The sequence below is a fragment of the Arvicola amphibius genome, chromosome 1 (assembly GCF_903992535.2).
Source record: "Arvicola amphibius chromosome 1, mArvAmp1.2, whole genome shotgun sequence".
Lineage (NCBI taxonomy): Eukaryota > Metazoa > Chordata > Mammalia > Rodentia > Cricetidae > Arvicola > Arvicola amphibius.
The window spans coordinates 52,263,607-52,273,152 of NC_052047.1; positions in this window are offsets into that span (position 1 = coordinate 52,263,607).

Consider the following 9,546-nt stretch of genomic DNA (forward strand, 5'->3'; position numbering starts at 1 on the left):
ATCATAGGAAGCCATATAAAATATAAGAGAACCTTATTTGGGAATTCAATGCTCTATAAATATATGTTCTTGTTCAAAGAAACCCCACAGAAGGCACAGAATATTTTTTGTTAAACCATCTTAAAACATACTGCATATTCAAAGCAAAGACTTGAATATACAATAAACTTTTTAGGATTAACTAATAATTTTCACAAGAAGGAAAATAAAATTCATTGCTCACTTAACCAGGAAATTGGATCTCAAAGCTGCTTGAACAGAAGGTGGTTTATGCTGTTCATGAAGCAAACTCAATGATAATATCCTGGAACTGTATTGTGTTGCCTTTGCTTATCACTGTAACAAATATCCATACTAAGGGATAATAGAGTGCACATAATCCTGCAGTTCTTGAGATAAAACCTGAGTCTGATGAAGATACAATAAAGGTGACTGTACGGCTATCTTTCTTTCTAGAAGTTCCACAAGATTTATTCAGATAGTGAAAATTCAGTTTGGCATGACTGATACCATGAGGTCCTTCTCTTCTTTCTAGCTTTAAGCTGAGGTCTTTTGCCAATTTGTAGAAATTATTTTATTATTATATTGCTTCTAATGGTTCATGTGTTATATTAGTTTCAAAAATTGGTCTAGCTATTTCATATTCTAAAAGCTCCTAATGTTTCATAACTGAAAAAGCAAAGATACTTTTTGCTTTCACAGTCTGAAAGGTCACTCTTTAAAGGGAAGCTTAGCTGCGTCATATTTTGAGGTGCTACATCATAGTGGCAATACCCACAAAAGAAAGAGAGCATACAAACTTGTGCGTCCATCAAGATCACTAGCCCCATACTCTCCAGAGAGGAGACTAAACAGCTCTACACTGGAACCTAGTCAAATAAGGGAGGAAATGTTAAACTTAGAGCCAGAAAATGGAGTAGTCGTGGTACTTAAAGCTGTCAAACTCAAATGTTCAGATAGGATGCCTGGAAGGGGATGAGGGATTCAATAATTGTCTTTCACTAACCCCCAACCATTCTCAATATTAGCATACTAGGGATCATGCATCTTACATTGTAAATTGGTGGGATTTTTATCATATCAAACCAGAGAAGAATAGACCTCCTATAATTATTGTTTATTATATAAATATATACTATAATTATTATCATGTCCTTAGTATATTTGTCCAATTTAAAAATCCTTAATCCTTAATACATTTTCCTGATCCTTTTGGGGGACTTGAGAAAGATAGCACTGTAGGTAAAAGTCCTAGATGCTAAGAATGATAACCTGCATTCAGTCCCCATGACACACATAATGGACAGAGAAAAAATTCCTACAAAATGTCCTCTGACTTTTGAACTGTGCTGTCCACAAACCCAGACAAGAGAGAAAAGAAGCAAGGAAAGAAGGGAGGGAGGGAGGGAAAGGAAGGAGAGAGAGAGGAGAGAGAGAGAGAGAGAGAGAGAGAGAGAGAGAGAGAGAGAGAGAGAGAGAGAACCTAGTTTCCTATAATAGCAATAGCTTCAGTGAAGCAGGAAAGTTGAAAGATGCTGTTGGACCCATCCATGAATAAGGAACCCTGAAGGACTGTTTCACCTTGTTTTGACAATTTTAGCAATCACTTTCCTGTGGATCCTGCACAACTAGTTTGTAAAACATACTGTGGAGCAGTCAAGGCAGAAGCAGTTTCTTGTCCAAATGGCTAACCTTGCCACAATGAAAGCAGACTCCTACAGTTTCTTCAGTGCTCACCATTTTCTCTGAAGTAAATTGTTACCACCAAGAACAGATGTGTCTCATTGTCATGAAAAACTCTAAGTTAACAAAACATTTTAAATGCAGTATTCTATAGGTCTTTGAAGTGTTTCAACATTTATCTTTCTAAAATAGATCTTTGTATGATCTAGAAAACATGACTAACATATCTGCAAATTTGATTTTTGTAGATGACTAAGTACTACCTATGTTTCTTGATTATCCTAAATGGATTGTAATAATATCTTTCATAAACTAGAATTTACCTTACATTTTTAAATGAACTGCATAGGTATAATAACTTAAGCAAGAATAGAAACATATATATAATATGTGGTAGCAAAATAACCTTAAATTTGTATCAATATACAAAACTCTTGGAGTAGAAACATAGATACAGTGTATTGTAGAAAAAATGACCTTAATTTGTATTAATATACAAAAATCCATACAAATACAAAATACTTGAGATTAATAGTTGTCTTTTTATGCTATATTTCTATGTAACTTATAACATTTATGTATAATATATACATATATATTAAATTATAACAAACATCCATAATCCACCAAATAACCAAAGACTGCCCACACCATCTCTTGGGAATGAGGGTGTCATGCTCTCCAGACTGCTTCCTGTGACTTGTAGGTGAAAGGCATCAGAGAGACAATTGAGATAATGTTCAAGTCCTTGGAAGACCAGCAGTACCCTTTGCTGATATAGATCACTTGTCAAGATTCAGGAGGTCTTCCCTGATCAAATTATATTAATCTGGAAGGAATCCACAGCCTCTCATTTCCTGTGGAAACAAAAGCAAAACCTCTTATCCAACACATTTTTTAAATTCCATTTGACATACATTTGGCTTTATTTTTAAAGTTAAGGTAGCCCTAAAGTATCTATGTTGGTTCAATTTTGCATTCCAGTTCACAATCCCATGTCTCTCAGCAGCTACCTCTAGTCCATTAACAATCAAAAAATTTAAAATCAACACAGTTCTGTACAGGAGCCAGACTCACATAAGGAGTCTTTATTTTCTTTCTTTCTTAAGCCTATGCACATTGTAAAACACACTGGAACCTGCTTAGAGGTTTTTCTACCTACCTGGATTTCACTTACTCACTCTCTTTCTTTCTCTGGTTTTTCGAGACAGGGTTTCTCTGTAGCTTTGGAGTCTGTCTTGGAACTAGCTCTTGTAGACCACTTTGGCCTCAAACTTAGAGAAATCTGCCTGCCTCTACCTTCCGAGTGCTGGGATTAAAGTGTGCACCACCACAGCCCAGCAACCTGGACCTTTTTTACTGCATATCTTTCAGCCTTTTTTGTTGTTGTTAATTGTTTTTTTTTTTTTTTTTGAGGCAGAGTTTCACTGTAGCTTTGGAGCCTGTCGTGGCTCTCACTTGATAGATCAGGCTAGCCTTTTTTTGGCTCGATGTCCTTTAATTATGGCTAGAAACCGATTATGAGTGAGTACATCCCATGTTCATCTTTTTGGGTCTGAGTTACCTCACTCAGAATAGTGTTTTCTATTTCCATCCATTTGCATGCAAAATTCAAGATGTCATTGTTTTTCACCGCTGAGTAGTATTCTTTTTTTTTCTTCTCATTTTTTATTAAAAATTTCCATCTTCTCCCCTCCTCCTCCCCCTTCCCTCCCCTTCCTTCCATCCATACCCCCACTCCACCTCTCTCCAAGCCAAAGAGCCATCAGGGTTCCCTTCACTATGTTAAGTCCAAGGTCCTCCCAACTCCCCCTAAGTCCAGGAAGGTGAGCAACCAAGCCTTGAAGCACAGAGATCCGCCTGTCTCCTGTCTGGGCCTCCTGAGTGCTGGAATTAAAGGCATTTGATACTACTGCCCAGCTCTTTTAGCATTGAGTGCCTGAGCCAAAGTCAGACTGCTAAGCTACAGCTGGTCCTCCCTGCAGCTCTATCGGCTGGCTCCACCCACCTCTCAGTTCGTGAAAGTCAAGCCTAAAGCTTGACCATTCAACCTTTCTAGCTGTAGGAAGCCGGTACCTGTGTTGCCACAAGCAGTTTCTCCTCGGTTCCACAGTGCAATGGTGTGGTAAATTATGCTCTAAATTCCTCTGTCTGTGATCATTTTTCTTTCTTTTTAGTATGTCTTTCCAAGGCCTGCATCCTATCAGCCCCTTGTCATATTTAGCGCAAAACCCACCAAGGCTACTATGACACCTATTAATTACCATACTGATAATATTTATTACCGGTATTATATCAGTGTCAAATCATTTATCTTCCCATATTCTGCGGCTAACTTCAAGCCTTCTAAGGTAGCAGTGGTTCAGGGGCAAGGGCCGCGGCTGGTGGGAATTCTGTTTGTTCGCGCACCAGAGCTCTCAAAGCCACTAAAGGAAACCTTATCTAGATCTCTACCCCTCTATAGAACTCAGGATTCAAAGGCTGGGGTGAAATTCTGCTCACTAAGTGAGAGTGAATCACAAGTAGCTCACCTTCTCTCCTTGCTCACATCTCCCAAAAACCCACGAGACCATTCAATTAGTTCCCACTTACACATGGTTCCCCCTGCCACTTCCTGTCAGCTAGTTGCTAACTCAGCCTCCTGACCAGAGGTTAAACTTATTAAAATCAAACAATGGAACTTGTTTTTGCACTGTAAACAAAAACAGTAGGAAGAAATGTAACATGCCTTAAAATAATATTCCACACCAAATGTTATAAGTAGCAAGGCTGGTGGAGTATCATTCTGCTTCTGGATCCTGTGAAGAGATGTAATGTGTTGCCTTTTGAACTTGGACATGAATGGTAAGTAGGTTTTTTTCTGGATGTGTAGTCCCTGAACCTAGCCTTTAATGGCTTAGCCATGAGGGGAGGTGGGAGGGAGAAAGGAAAGGAGGGAGGGGAAATGGAGGTCAGGATGTAAAATAAATGAAAATAATTAATTAAAAAATAATCAGAAGAATTTAACTGCAATATCGAAGATGGCTACCTAAACCTGAGCCTCTAAACACAGCCAAATTGTAGTACATTAATGCGTCACTCACCCAGAAGAAGGAAATGGAGATCCTGGTTTATGGGATATAGGTATGACAGACCCAGTTGATTGAGACAATAAATAACTTGAATATCCATCCATTACTCTTAATTATTACACAGATACTATGAAAACTTGGTAAGAAGTATTTTAATCTAGAATGCAATACAGCCTATTCTGAGAAAGAATATAAAATTGTATAGCATTGTATGTAGTCCATTAGTAAACCAAAGAAAATGAAACTATGATCTACTGTGTGTGTATTTGTGCATGCTTTTGTGTGTGAGAGAGAGAGATGTGTAGAAGAATCTAGACATTTCAATATTTAAAACTAACTACTATCTATGCATCTACATAATAACCTACATAAACATGGAGAAATATATAGGCTAAATCATCTTCACCAAAAGTACATTATGACATGGATAGAGAAATAAATAGTCAAGACAAGTCTTGAAAATATTCCTAAATTGAGTAACTTTCTGTGATGAATAAGTACACTGGAGTAAATTGTTTGTGATGAAATACAATACATACTTGGAAACTTCTCAATTTAATTATATGGGTTTTCAAAGACAACTATTGATATGGGACTCCCCTCTGTATGCTGTGAATATGTTTTATTACCATTGGTTAATATAGAAGCTGCTTTGGGCCTACGACAGGGCAGAATAGAGCAAGGTGAGAATTCCAAGAAGAGAAAGAGGAGAAAAGAAGGCAGATTCAGGGAGATGGCATGTAGCTGCCAAAGTGACAGATGCCCAGGAAACTTACTGGTAAACCGCGAGCCTTGTGGTAAAATATAAATACTAGAAATGGGTTAATTCAAGATGTAAAAGTTAGTTAATAAGAGGCCTGAGCTAATAGGCCAAACAGTATTATAATTAATATAGTTTCTGTGTGATTATTTTGGGTCTGGGGAGCCAGGAAATGAACAAGCTGCCTCCACCTACAAACTATTATGGAGAAAAGTGGAACATAATTCAATTTGTTTTATAGATACTAATCATTTCTATTAAAATAATACCTTGCACACTTTAACTTTTAGAGTTTGTAATTTTTCTCTAAATAGTATAGACTCACTATCTTAAGGCTGATAAAAATGTAGCCCAGACATTACTAACAACTAGTTCAAGATGAACATTGGAACAGATGTGAAAGATCAAGACAGCAACGGGGTATTAAATATTTATTTCTAATTTTTCTAATGATTAGAAATAAATTTATAATACCAAACCCAGAGTTTTTTGCTCCCAGCTACTAGCATAAGCCATTATAAAACCTAGTGGCATACAAAGTGCAGTAGAAACTGTACGATCTAAATAGCAGCAAAAACACTATTGAGTTTTAATTAAATATATATAAAATATCGGCCTGACAAAAAACTAGTATCATAAAAACAGTGATGACTTATTGGTCCCCACAGTTCTGTGCCTCAGGAGTTGGGCTGGACTGAGTGGTGCTATTCTTACCCACAGGGCATCAGTTGAGCTCTTTCACTTAGCTGCATTAGGTTCAAAGTTGGTTGCCTGGGTACTATTCCTTGTGTCACATCGCATGCTGGGCTCAGGGCTCCTCACAGCATGGTGCTCCTGAGACAGTAAATCTTCTGACATGGCAACTGACTTCTGAGAAAAAAATTTCACAAAGGATATCCATCAATGTCTTAAATCTTTTAACAAGCCTCTTGCTTTTTTCTAACATTAATCCTGTGCAAAGTAAGTCACATCCCAAGTTCAGCATCACAAACACAGGGCTATTAGAGCATCGTTGTTTAATATGAAGCATGTGACTGTGAAACAATACTTTTTCATGAAGCATAAGTTGTAAACAATGAATGAGACTTTATGTTGTCTGTAAGCAACTGTGTATTCCTAAAGGAACAAATGTATATCCCACGGGCATTTCAGTTCATGAACAGAAAGACTATGGTCTGCAGGCCAAATATGTTCAGCTTCTTGTTTGTCTATAGCCCACCAGCTAAGTGTAGATGCTTCCTAAGATAATGAGAAGACACTGGGCTCTAGTGGTGCACTGCTTTAGTCATGGCCCTTGGCAGACAGAAGCAGGTAAATCTCTGATTTTGAGGCTGATTTGGTCTACAGAGGGAATTACAGGACAGGCAACCATGGAGACAGCCTCTCTAGTAAAACCAAACCAAAACAAAACAAGTAAGCAAAAAAATGAGAAGAAAAATATCTGTGTAAAATTACAAATTCAAATCTCAGTATCCATAAAATTCTTTGAGATGTGGTAATGTTGAAACACACACACACACACACACACACACACACACACGCACGCACGCATGCATGCACACATGCACGGACACACACACACACACACACACACACACACACTCTTCAGGTTAAAATATTGAGTAGTACTGTTTGGGCTCTGGGGACCTGGAATTGAGTGCACCCAGGCCGGTGGTGGGAGGTCCCCTCCTTCATTTGACTGCCCGGAGCAAGGTAGGCCTTTGTCTGAGAGCTGCTTGGCCTGCAAGGGGACCTGAAAGTCTGCAGGAGGATCCATCGTTCTTTGGGGTGAGTGAGGAGTGAGTACCCGAACCGCGGCAGCTGCCCGGAGAGGGACCACCGACTCTCCACAACTCCCCCTGCCACCAGCACACTTCCTGCTCTTCCTGCAGGGGTTATTCTCCCCGGATACCGCCTCTCTCTCCCTGTCCCTTCCCAGCTTGCACCCAGAATCCTCCCCCCCTCCCCCTTCCTCATCCTCCCGTCTTTGGGGCCACAAAATCCCACAGCTCAGCCTGTTTGGGCTCTGGGGACCTGGAATTGAGTGCACCCAGGCCGGTGGGAGGTCCCCTCCTTCATTCGACTGCCCGGAGCAAGGTAGGCCTTTGTCTGAGAGCTGCTTGGCCTGCAAGGGGACCTGAAAGTCTGCAGGAAGATCCATCGTTCTTTGGGGTGAGTGAGGAGTGAGTGCCCGAACCGCGGCAGCTGCCCGGAGAGGGACCACCGACTTTCCACAACTCCCCCTGCCACCAGCACACTTCCTGCTCTTCCTGCAGGGGTTATTCTCCCCGGATACTGCCTCTCTCTTCCTGTCCCTTCCCAGCTTGCACCCAGAATCCTCCCCCCCTCCCCCTGCCTCATCCTCCCGTCTTTGGGGCCACAAAATCCCACAGCTCAGCCTGTTTGGGCTCTGGGGACCTGGAATTGAGTGCACCCAGGCCGGTGGGAGGTCCCCTCCTTCATTTGACTGCCCGGAGCAAGGTAGGCCTTTGTCTGAGAGCTGCTTGGCCTGCAAGGGGACCTCACAGTCTGCAGGAGGATCCATCATTCTTTGGGGACACCAAACACCTCCGCGCTCCTTTTGAAGGAAGAGATGGGCAGGCGCCAATGCAGGAGCTCCTCCAACAACATGAAGGCAACATGACATCACCACAAGCCAGACATCCCGAAACAACAAGAATTGAACACCCTACCCCAGAAGATATAGAAGAAACCGACATTAAACAGTACTTTATAAAAATAATAGAGGACCTTAAACAGGAGGTAAAAAAACTGCCATAAAGAAATGGAGATGACAAACAAAAAGGTAGACGAAATAAATAAATCTCTCAAAGATACCCAAGAAAAACAAGAAAAACAAGAAAAAGCAATCAAACAGGTAAGGGAAACAGTACAAGACCTGATAAATGAAATGGAGGTATTGAAGAAAACACAATCTGAGGGACGACTGGAAATGGAAACTCTGAGTAAACGAACAGAAACTTCAGAGACAAGTATTTCCAACCGAATACAAGAGATGGAAGAAAGAATCTCGGACTCTGAAGATACTATAGAGGAAATAAACTCACAGATTAAAGAACTAAACAAATCTAACAAATTCTTAACACAAAACATTCAGGAAATCTGGGACACCATGAAAAGACCAAACCTAAGAATAATTGGGGTAGAAGAAGGAGAAGAATTACAACTCAAAGGCCCAGAAAACATATTCAACAAAATTATAGAAGAAAACTTCCCCAACCTAAAGAAGGATGTTCCTATGAAGGTACAAGAAGCCTACAGAACACCAAATAGACTGGATCAAAAGAAAGCATCCCCACGCCATATAATAATCAAAACACAAAACATACAGAATAAAGAACAGATATTAAGAGCTGCAAAGGAAAAAGGTCAAGTAACATATAAAGGGAAACCTATCAGAATTACACCTGATTTCTCAATGGAAACCATGAAAGCCAGAAGAGCTTGGATAGATGTGCTACAGACACTTAGGGAACATGGATGCAAGCCTAGACTATTATACCCAGCAAAGCTTGCATTCACCATTGATGGAGAAAACAAGATATTCCAGGACAAAAACAGATTTAAACAATACGCAGCCACAAATCCAGCCTTGCAGAAAGTAATAGAAGGAAAATCACAAACCAAGGAGTCCAACAACGCCGACAATAACTCAGGCATCTAGCGACCCTTCACCAGCACAACTAGAAGAAGGGAAACACACAAACTCTACTACTAAAAATGACTGAAGTTAACAACCACTGGTCATTAATATCACTTAATATCAATGGACTCAATTCACCTATAAAAAGGCACAGGCTAAGAGACTGGATACGAAAACAGAATCCAACATTTTGCTGTTTACAAGAAACACACCTCAACCACAAAGACAGGCACCTACTCAGAGTAAAGGGTTGGGAAAAGGTTTATCAAGCAAATGGCCCTAAGAAACAAGCGGGTGTGGCCATACTAATTTCCAACAAAGTTGACTTCAAACTAAAATCAATCAGAAGAGATGGAAAGGGACACTTT